Raw genomic sequence first — 9,021 nt, 5'->3', positions numbered from 1 at the left:
AAAAAAAGATTTACAGCCTTCAAAACCATATGGGTCAGTCCTCCTCTGTCTAAAAGGGTCCCACTGAGTGCCAAGGTCTCGCATATCCCAAGTAATGAGTAAATGTTGACTATTTCTTTCACTAATAATTTTTTGCTACAAATATAGTATATAACCCAAAGAGAAAATCTTTGAATTATTTAAACCCCGCTGCAATGTAGTATCTGGGGACATAAGCTTTAAAAATACTTGTCATTCACTTTATATCAAATGTCAGTTTGAGAATTTTTCCCAACTTCGAAAGTATAGTTTCAGTGGGACAGAGAGAGAACAATTCAACAGTCATTTGCTCAGTAAGTTTCTTGCTTATTGGTCTAGCACAGAAAGGGAAGCTAATTTAGTGCTATGAACTTTATTATTTTGAAGATTATGATATAAAAATGTAATTATACAAGAGGACTTCAAAAGTCCATGAAAAATGGAAAAGAAAGATAATGGATTTTTTCCAGGACGTTTAAAGCTCCTTCTTATATGCTTTTATCTGAATGCTAAGGGTGAATTTAAAGAAACATTTTCATTTTGTTTCAGATTTCCTTTTCCCCCATTATAATTTAATTCTTTGTTATTGGGAATGAACATCTACACATATATATATGCACATGTATTTTCTTTGACTTTGATTCATCTTTCTTTACCTTAAGTCAGGATTAGTAGTGAGGCCGAGACGTTAATTTACTGTGATTTGGTCCTATAGCCTTCCTAGATTATTCAGAATGAATTTTGATAACGCAATTATTATTGTCAGTTCCTGTTGGTGATACACTTTAGAAATATATAAATATATTTATATTTATATATATTACATATAAATATATTTAGACCTAGATAAAATATATTAAAAAGGGCATCCAAGTCATTTTACAGAACAACTCAAACTCAAACTCACTGCCATCAAGTGGATTCCAACTCACAGTGACCTCACTGGGCAGGGAAGAGCCTCCCCTGTGGGTGGTCAAGTATGGGAGTAGAAAGTCCCATCTTCTCCTGCGGAGCAGCTGGTCCTTTCTAAGTGCTGATCTGGTTGGTGCTTAACAACCCACCTCATACCCACGCCACCACCACTGGCATGATAAAATCAAAGTAAGCATCCACTGCCTATTTTTGACAAGTCCTTTTGGTTGTTGCCAAAGTTGTTGAGAAGGCCATATTCACTTCTTTGACACTGAAGAGGAGATTGCAGTATGACTTCTGAGACATGGATCACATTCGACCTTTTCTACGATGTTTGTTGTGGTGCTGTGATCTAGTTCAAAATTTCTGGAGAGACTTATGGCCTTGCTTTTAACCATGTGATTTTCTTAATGAAGGATAATGGTTAAGCAATACAACTATGTATTTGTATACTCTGGGAGAACTCCAAAGATTAGTTCTTTTTACTCCGGCTGCCTTGCTTCAACCTAATCTGTAGAATTAAAAGTTGTAGAAAATGCCTCTATTACCCTCACCACTTCTCTTCCCTGGATATAAAGACATAAAAAAAATCATTAAACTGTCAAGAACACTATTGATATTTAAAGTATTTACAGACGTGTGGCTAGATCAATACATAACAGTGAAACTTGCTAGAAAAAGAAGTTATCTGTGAAACATATTTAATGTCCTATCCCACAACCCTAGCTTTGTTAGGCTGATGATATTGGGCCTCCCCATTGTCTTTTCCCACTCACACAGGCCATCGAGTCATTTCTACCTGACAGTGACCCTGTAGAACAGGGTAGAATGCCCTGTGGGTTTCTGAGACTGTAAATTTTTAAAGGAGTAGGAAGTCTCATCTTGCTCTTGTGAAGCACCTGGGGGTGTCAAACTGCCGAACTTGCTGTTAGCAGTCCAAAGCACAACCACTAAGACACCATGGCTCCTGTTCTCGTTACAAATACGTTATCAATTTAATGCCTGTGCATTCCTTATGGCTAGATTCCCATGTGTACTCCCAAGTTACGTTGTTGTAAAACAGTATTTGCAATGAAGTTGGTCTTCCAAAATTCTATCATTTGACCTCCAGCTTTGTTTGTATCACCAGCGCCTGCTTTTTCACCTAATGAATTGGCAATGGAATCAATGGCAGGGAGTTTGGGTTTGTTTGCTTTTCATCCTTCCTTGCTGACTTGTGAACTATGCTTTGAGCTGCTAACCACAAGGTTAGTAGTTCCAACCCTCTAGTTGATTTATAGCCTCAGAAATGCAACTGGGTCGCTATGAATCAGAATTGACTTGATCGCATCATTACTGTTTTTTTGTTTGAATCCGTCCTTTTTGTTTCCAAATTTAGAACTTTCATTACCAATGATTATACTGGCCAATACACATTTTGGTCTTTCAAAAGTTACTACACTTGATTCTGGATATATTTGATCTGCTGTCGCTGTTGTTGTTGGGATGTGTTATGAGTGCACTTTGAATATTTTAATCCATTTCAGACTGAAGAATTTCTTCATTATTGGCTTGGGTGGTTGGTGTATAAATTTGAATAAGAGATGCATTAGCTGGTCTTACTGTTATGTGTGTCGATGTTATTCTATACATGTAGCATTGTACTTCAAATAGATCTTAATAGGTTTTTCTGATGATGGACATGAAGCCATTTCTCTTTATTTTCTCAGTCCAGGTATAGCAAACCAGATGACAGCCTGATTTTAAATGGCCAATACCAGTTCCCATCACCTCACTGACTTGTCTGGAAAGAAGTACAACCATAATGCTCCCTTCAAGCAAGGATGGTGAGGCTTTGTCATACACATGTTTTCAAGAGAGACCTATCCCTGGAAAAGAAAATCGTGCTTGGTAAAGTGGAAGAGCAGCAAAAAGGAGGAAGGCTCTCAATGAGATGGATTGGCACAGGGACTGCAACAAGGGTCTTAAACAATACAATGTCACAGGAGTGGGTAGCATGTTGTTCTGTTGTCTATAGGGTTTCAGAAAACTAGAAATTGGAACAGACTGGACAACACCTAACAACAATAACAATGCCTAGGATATTAATCTTTATGCATTCTATTGCATTTTTGCTGGATTGTAATTTTCCTCAATTCATACTTGGCACATGTTCATCTTCTGATTCTTCTTCATCTCATTCCTCCTTATCTACTGCCCAGCTTTTATATGCAACCCAGGTGGTTGGAAACACTACGGGTTAAGTTCCATGCATCTTAGTCCTCCATGTGCTATCTTTTGGTTTGATATTTTAAAGAGTTGTTTGCAGCAGATTTACCCCAACATTTGATTTTTTGATTGCTGCATTCATGAAGACTGAATGTGGGTCCCAGGAAAAGAAAATAGTTGACAACTTCAACTTTTTCTCCATTTACCTTCCCACAGTGTTGTTTAGTTTTCCAGTTGTTAGACTATTTGTAACCCATGGTGAAGTCAATAGTTTTTTTATCTCAATCAATAAGTGCTTCAAGTCCAAGCACATAAACAAATTTAATTAGAATCTCAGGGTATAGAATGGATACATTAGTATCATTTTTGGCTGATTAAAGAACTAAGCCCCAGCTCCAAGCAGAATCTCCAGCTTCTCTCCCAGTAACTGTGGGAAAAGTTTCCAGGGTATCTTGCTTAAGAGCTGTATGCCATCATCCCCAAGAAGTGAAGTAACTAATGTAAAATGTCATTGGGTGTTCTGTCTGGCAAGTGCTGGACTGCTAGCCTCAATGTCAGTGTTTAAACCCAACAGCAACTTCTCTGGGGAAAGCTGAGATGATCTTCTCCTGTAAAGATGGACAGACTTACAAACCCTCTGTAGGGTTGCCATAAGTCATAATTTATTCAATGTCAGTGCGATTGGGGTCTCCGTTATCTAAAGTCCTTAAAGAAAAATTCACCTCTGTCTCTCTTTGTCCCCAGTCCACCCCTGCAGTATTTCTTCAAATATTTTTAATTCTATCCCATCGCAACCTAAATCAAGTTTTCATCTTTGAGCTAGCAAGTGTGTTAGGCTGTGTTGACTAAAACAAACCTAGAGACACTCTATAGGTGTTTTACATCAAGAAGTAATTATGTATCAAAAAAAATCCCACGCCAGTTCAAGTCCAGTCCCTAAGTCAGATACCAGTTCGTAAATCCCTCTTCAGACTCACACAGCCACATGCCATGATGCAGAATGCAGGAAGATCACAGGCCGGTGGGTGCAAACTCAGATGGGTCCAATCAGAAGGTCACGTCCACAAGGAGACACCATCAGGCTGTGACCTGATTGACAGGTTGAATGCCACCCTTACACTTTTATATATCTTAAAGTTGACATGAAATTAGCTAACAACGGCAGACCAGCCTTTGTTAAACTTGACACCTAACACAACTCTTTAGCCATACGTAATTTTAAAAACAAAGGCAGTAGTAAAACAATATTTGTACCTAACAGGATAAAACTAAAATGCAAACAACTCAAAATGTTCCAGTCTCATTTAAGCATACTATTTTATAAGTGAGAAAAACAAAAGTATTCTATGCCTAACAATTGCAGTTATGTGAACAACTACACCTTAATCCTGTAATCCCATCAACATATTCTCCCACCCCTGAAAATGTATAAAGGAGCCACTTCATGCCTTTACCCCCCACTCCCCCCATCCCCTATTTTGGCTATTCAATTTCTATACTGCCCATTTAATATCAACCCAGTGCTATGAGGAGACAAGCATGCTCTTTGATGTGAACAATCTTCATTCCAGTTGGAGCCTTGTGAGTCTGCATGCATCAGCAACGTCACATCAGGATAGGCTGTCTATAAAGTCAGCAACAATATACACCAATTCACCGACTCAAAAATCTTATCTTCATCTGGTCCGAGTTCTGGTCAACTCACTGTGGGTTGCCTCACTTAGTTGCACCAGAGTTCCCATTGGCCACGATGCCTTTCAACCAGGGGCCACTACAAATTCTCAACAACCCTTTGGACTAAGTCACGTCACAGGCTCAGAGTCCACACAACTCTTGAATGTCATACCAGCCAGCCTGCTCTTGTCTCTCCTCTAGTCCCTGTGAACCAGGTCCACAGGTGGTAGTGACCAGACTCAACCCATCTTTTTATTGCTGCTTTGCTCCCAATACCGTTCAACTAGTGGACCCAGGTGGTCACCTAGCAAGTATTTCAGGCTTCCCACAGGCACCCTTTAAAGTTCAGTCCTAGAGAGCAGATTTCCTTCATGGCTCCAAATTTTTCCAGCTTCAGAAGCAAATCTCCAGTTAAAACCTCAAAAAGGCCAAATGGCTCCTTTTTTTTTTGGTTCTTCAGCCTGACAACAGCTCTCAAGGAAAGGTTTTTCAAATGCAAATGTACTGAACACTCAAGGCATTGGGTGGGACTTACCATTGCTAAGCCTCCTTTCCAGGCAATTCCTACTAACCCATTTAACAAATCCACTTTAATGGGTGAAGGTAATAGGCTTACAAACTCTCTATATTCATACTGCCTGATAATCATTTCAATTACACATTCTATCAATAAAAATAGAACAAAACAGTATAATCTTAGTACAGACTGATCCTAAATCTGATTACTAAAACAGTCGAATTCAACTTGTTCTTATCTAAATTATCCCAATCATATGCAATATGGTGTTAGGCATCTGGCTGTATCAAGACAGGCTCTATCTTTTGATTAGACATTTTGACTAAGCAACATGGCCTCAGAGAAGTTTAAGGGAGACATTTCACCTTGCTCAAAATTTACATCGATCACATTTGTTTTCACCATTTTGGACAGGAATAATCAAAGACAACATCTAGGAATAAAAACCTTCCCTTCCCAATTGCTTTCCAGAAAGCAACCCAGTAAACTGTATAGCCATACCTGCCCTCCAGCTGTCCCAAGAAGAAAAACTATCAGAAAGCAGAGGTCAGACAAGCATCCAGTCTTCATCTTCATGATTTGTTTCTCTAGTACTCCACCCCATAGTACCATATGTGTAAGGCCAGGGTGACTGGAGAAACAAATCCAGAGACACTCATCTGTGCAAGAAAGTGCTTTCTATTAATAAGTATGTATCAAGAAAACATTCTAGGCCAGTCCAACTCAAGTCCACCAATCAGATACCAGTCTATACATCCCTCTTCAGACTCACACAGCCACATGCAATGATGCAGAATGCCAGAAGATCACAGGCTGGTGGGTACAAAGTCATATGGGTCCAATGGCAGTGGTAACATATCCAGTGATCTGGCAGCAACCAGGGTCTTCTGAAGGCAGAGAGAGAAGGGGAGGTCCCCAGGACCCTTCTTATGAGAAGGCCACGCCCACAAAGAGGCACCATCAGGCTGGGACCTGATGGGCAGGTTGAATGGGCAAGTTAAACTCATATCAAAGGCTTTTTGGGACTTAGCTGCCCTCTCTCCTAGCTCACTTCCACAGCCTCATATGTTTACTTCCATTTACCCTTAACCCTTTTCTCCTAAACCATTTTCCAGATCTGTTCACCACCACTCATGGTGTTAAGAATTTTGGAGTCAGATTGACCTGAGTTCAAATCCTGCATTTTCGGTTCACTCTCGCAGGACCATTTGCCCTATGCAAACGTCATTTCCATTTCTCTCAAAGTTGAATAATAAAACCTACAACTCATGGTTGTTGTGAGGAGAGTTATAGTCTCAGAGACTCACACCAGCAGTTCTACACTGACCTATAGCTCATTATGAGTCAGAATCAACCCTATGGCAGTGAGAGAGATAAAACTGGATATCTGATGACATCAAGAACATCATTCACGAAGAAAGTCAAAGGTCATTAAAATGACAGGAAAGAAAGAAAAGATCAAAGTGGCTATCGGAAGAAACTCTTGACACTCGCTTTTGATCATAGAATAGCTTACTAAGGCAAATGGAAGAAATGATGCCGTCAATGAGTTGAACAATATACAAAAACTTTCAAAGGGCTGCTCAAGAAGACAAAGTGAAATATCATGAAATATGCAAAGACTTAGAATTAGAAAACCAAAAAGAAAGAACATACTCAGCAGATCTTAAAGCGAAAGAACTAAAGAAAAATGTCAAGCCTCATGTGCAAATATTGAATGATGAAGGACCTAGAGATGAAGAAAGAAAGAATACACACTCACGGTCCTAAAAAGAAGCCCTAAAAAGACAGAGCTTCCTACTTCCATAAAGAGGTATAGTCTCAAAAGCCCACAGCGGTAGTTCCGCCCTGTCTTACAGGTCCCTGTGAGTGCATGGACTCAACAACAGTGAGTTCAGTTTTTGGTTTGGTATCAAAAGGAACTAGTCAACATTCATCCATTTCAAGAGGTAGCATATGAACAAGAACCATCGGTCCTCAAGGAAGAAGTCCAAGTTTCACTAAAAGCGTTACTCAAAAACAAGGGTCCAGGAATTGATGGAATACCACTTAAAATGTTTCAACAAACCGATGAAGAACTGGAAGAACTCCTCTCATCTATGCCCGGAAATTTGTAAGAGAGAAACTTGGCCAATTGACTAGAAAATTTCCCTGTTTGTACCCATTTCAAAGAAAAATGACCAAAACCATGTCTAAATTATAGAACAATGTCATTGATATTACATGCAAGTATCAGTTTGCTTAAGATCATCCAACAATGGCAGTCATAGTATATACAAGACGTGAGGTAGATTCAAAAGAGGAAGTGGAACAAGGGATATGACCCATTCTGATGTCATATGGCTCTTGGCTGGAAGTAGAGACTATCCCAATGGTGTTTAGTTGTGTTTTATTGACTATACAAAGGCATTTGATTGCATGCATCGTAATAAACCATGGTAGCCTTGAGAAGAATGTGAATTCCAGAGCAAAGCATTGTGCTCATGCAGAACCTGAGCAAGAATCCAGAGGCAGTTCTCTGAACCAAAAAAAGGACATACGGCATGCTATTTTCAATTGCATGTGAAAATTGGACATTGAATAAGGATGGTCAAAGAATAATTGATTCATTTGAACTATGGTGTAGACTAAGAGTATTTAAAGTCCCATGGACCACCAAAAGAACAACCAGACCTGTTTTGGAGGCAGTACTGCCAGAATGCTCCTTAGAGGCAAGGAATACAAGATTTTGTCTCATTCCTCATACATGTTGGAAATGTTATCAGAAGAGATGAGTCCCTGGAGAAGGAACTAATGCTTGATAATGGGAAGGGGCAAAAATTAAGAGGAAGTCTCTGGATGAGATGGACTGTCACAGTGACTATAACAATGGCCTCAAATATCAGAACACTTAGGAGGATGGGCAGTGTTTCCTTCCATTCTACAGAGGGTTGCTGTGTTAGTCTGGGTTGACTAGAGAAACAAATTCATAGACACTCATATGAGTATAAGAATGATCTTTATAGAAAGAGTAATTGTATATTAAGAAAACATCCCTGCCCAGTCCAGATCAAGCCCATAAGTCCAATATTAGCCCATATGTCTGATACCAGTTTATGAATTCCTCTTTAGACTCATGTAACACATGCAATGATGCCAAATGCAGGAAGATCACAAGACAGTGGGCGGAAAGTCTTGTGGATCCAGTGGTGACGGAAGCATCTCAGTGCTGGTGTGGGTCTCCACATGGATCCTCCAGGCCCAGGACTCTGGCTCCATCAGCTTGGCCCCTACAGTGTAGCTTCATGTGGCTTGTCAACAGGAATGTCAAGCAGAGAGAGAGCGTGTCCCGCCTCCAGGGAAGAAGACAGGAGTTCCCAGAATCCTCAGGAGAAGGCCATGCCCACACAGAGGCCCTATTGACTGACAAACTAGACTCCACCTCTTAGCTCAAGTTGACAGGAGATTATGTAACTGCCACAATTGCTATGAGTTGGAACCAACTTAACAACAACAAAGTACCTGAAGGTTATCAGTCTAATTAGGTCCTTAGCCACGTCAGCACTTTTAAAAAGCCAGATGTGTTGAATAAATTATAGGTCAGAGCAACTACACACATATGCAGAGCAGATCTGCTCCATGAGGTTTATGAAACGGTGACATTTTCAGAAGCAGATTTCCAGGCCTTTCTTTTTTATTTTTTTCCTCTTTTT

Source organism: Echinops telfairi, unplaced genomic scaffold, assembly GCF_000313985.2.
Source record: "Echinops telfairi isolate 266 unplaced genomic scaffold, ASM31398v2 ScPeMD7_9;HRSCAF=40, whole genome shotgun sequence".
In the NCBI taxonomy this organism is placed as follows: Eukaryota; Metazoa; Chordata; class Mammalia; order Afrosoricida; family Tenrecidae; genus Echinops; species Echinops telfairi.
The sequence above is the reverse complement of the archived record's forward strand: the minus strand, read 5'-3'. Positions refer to the sequence as shown.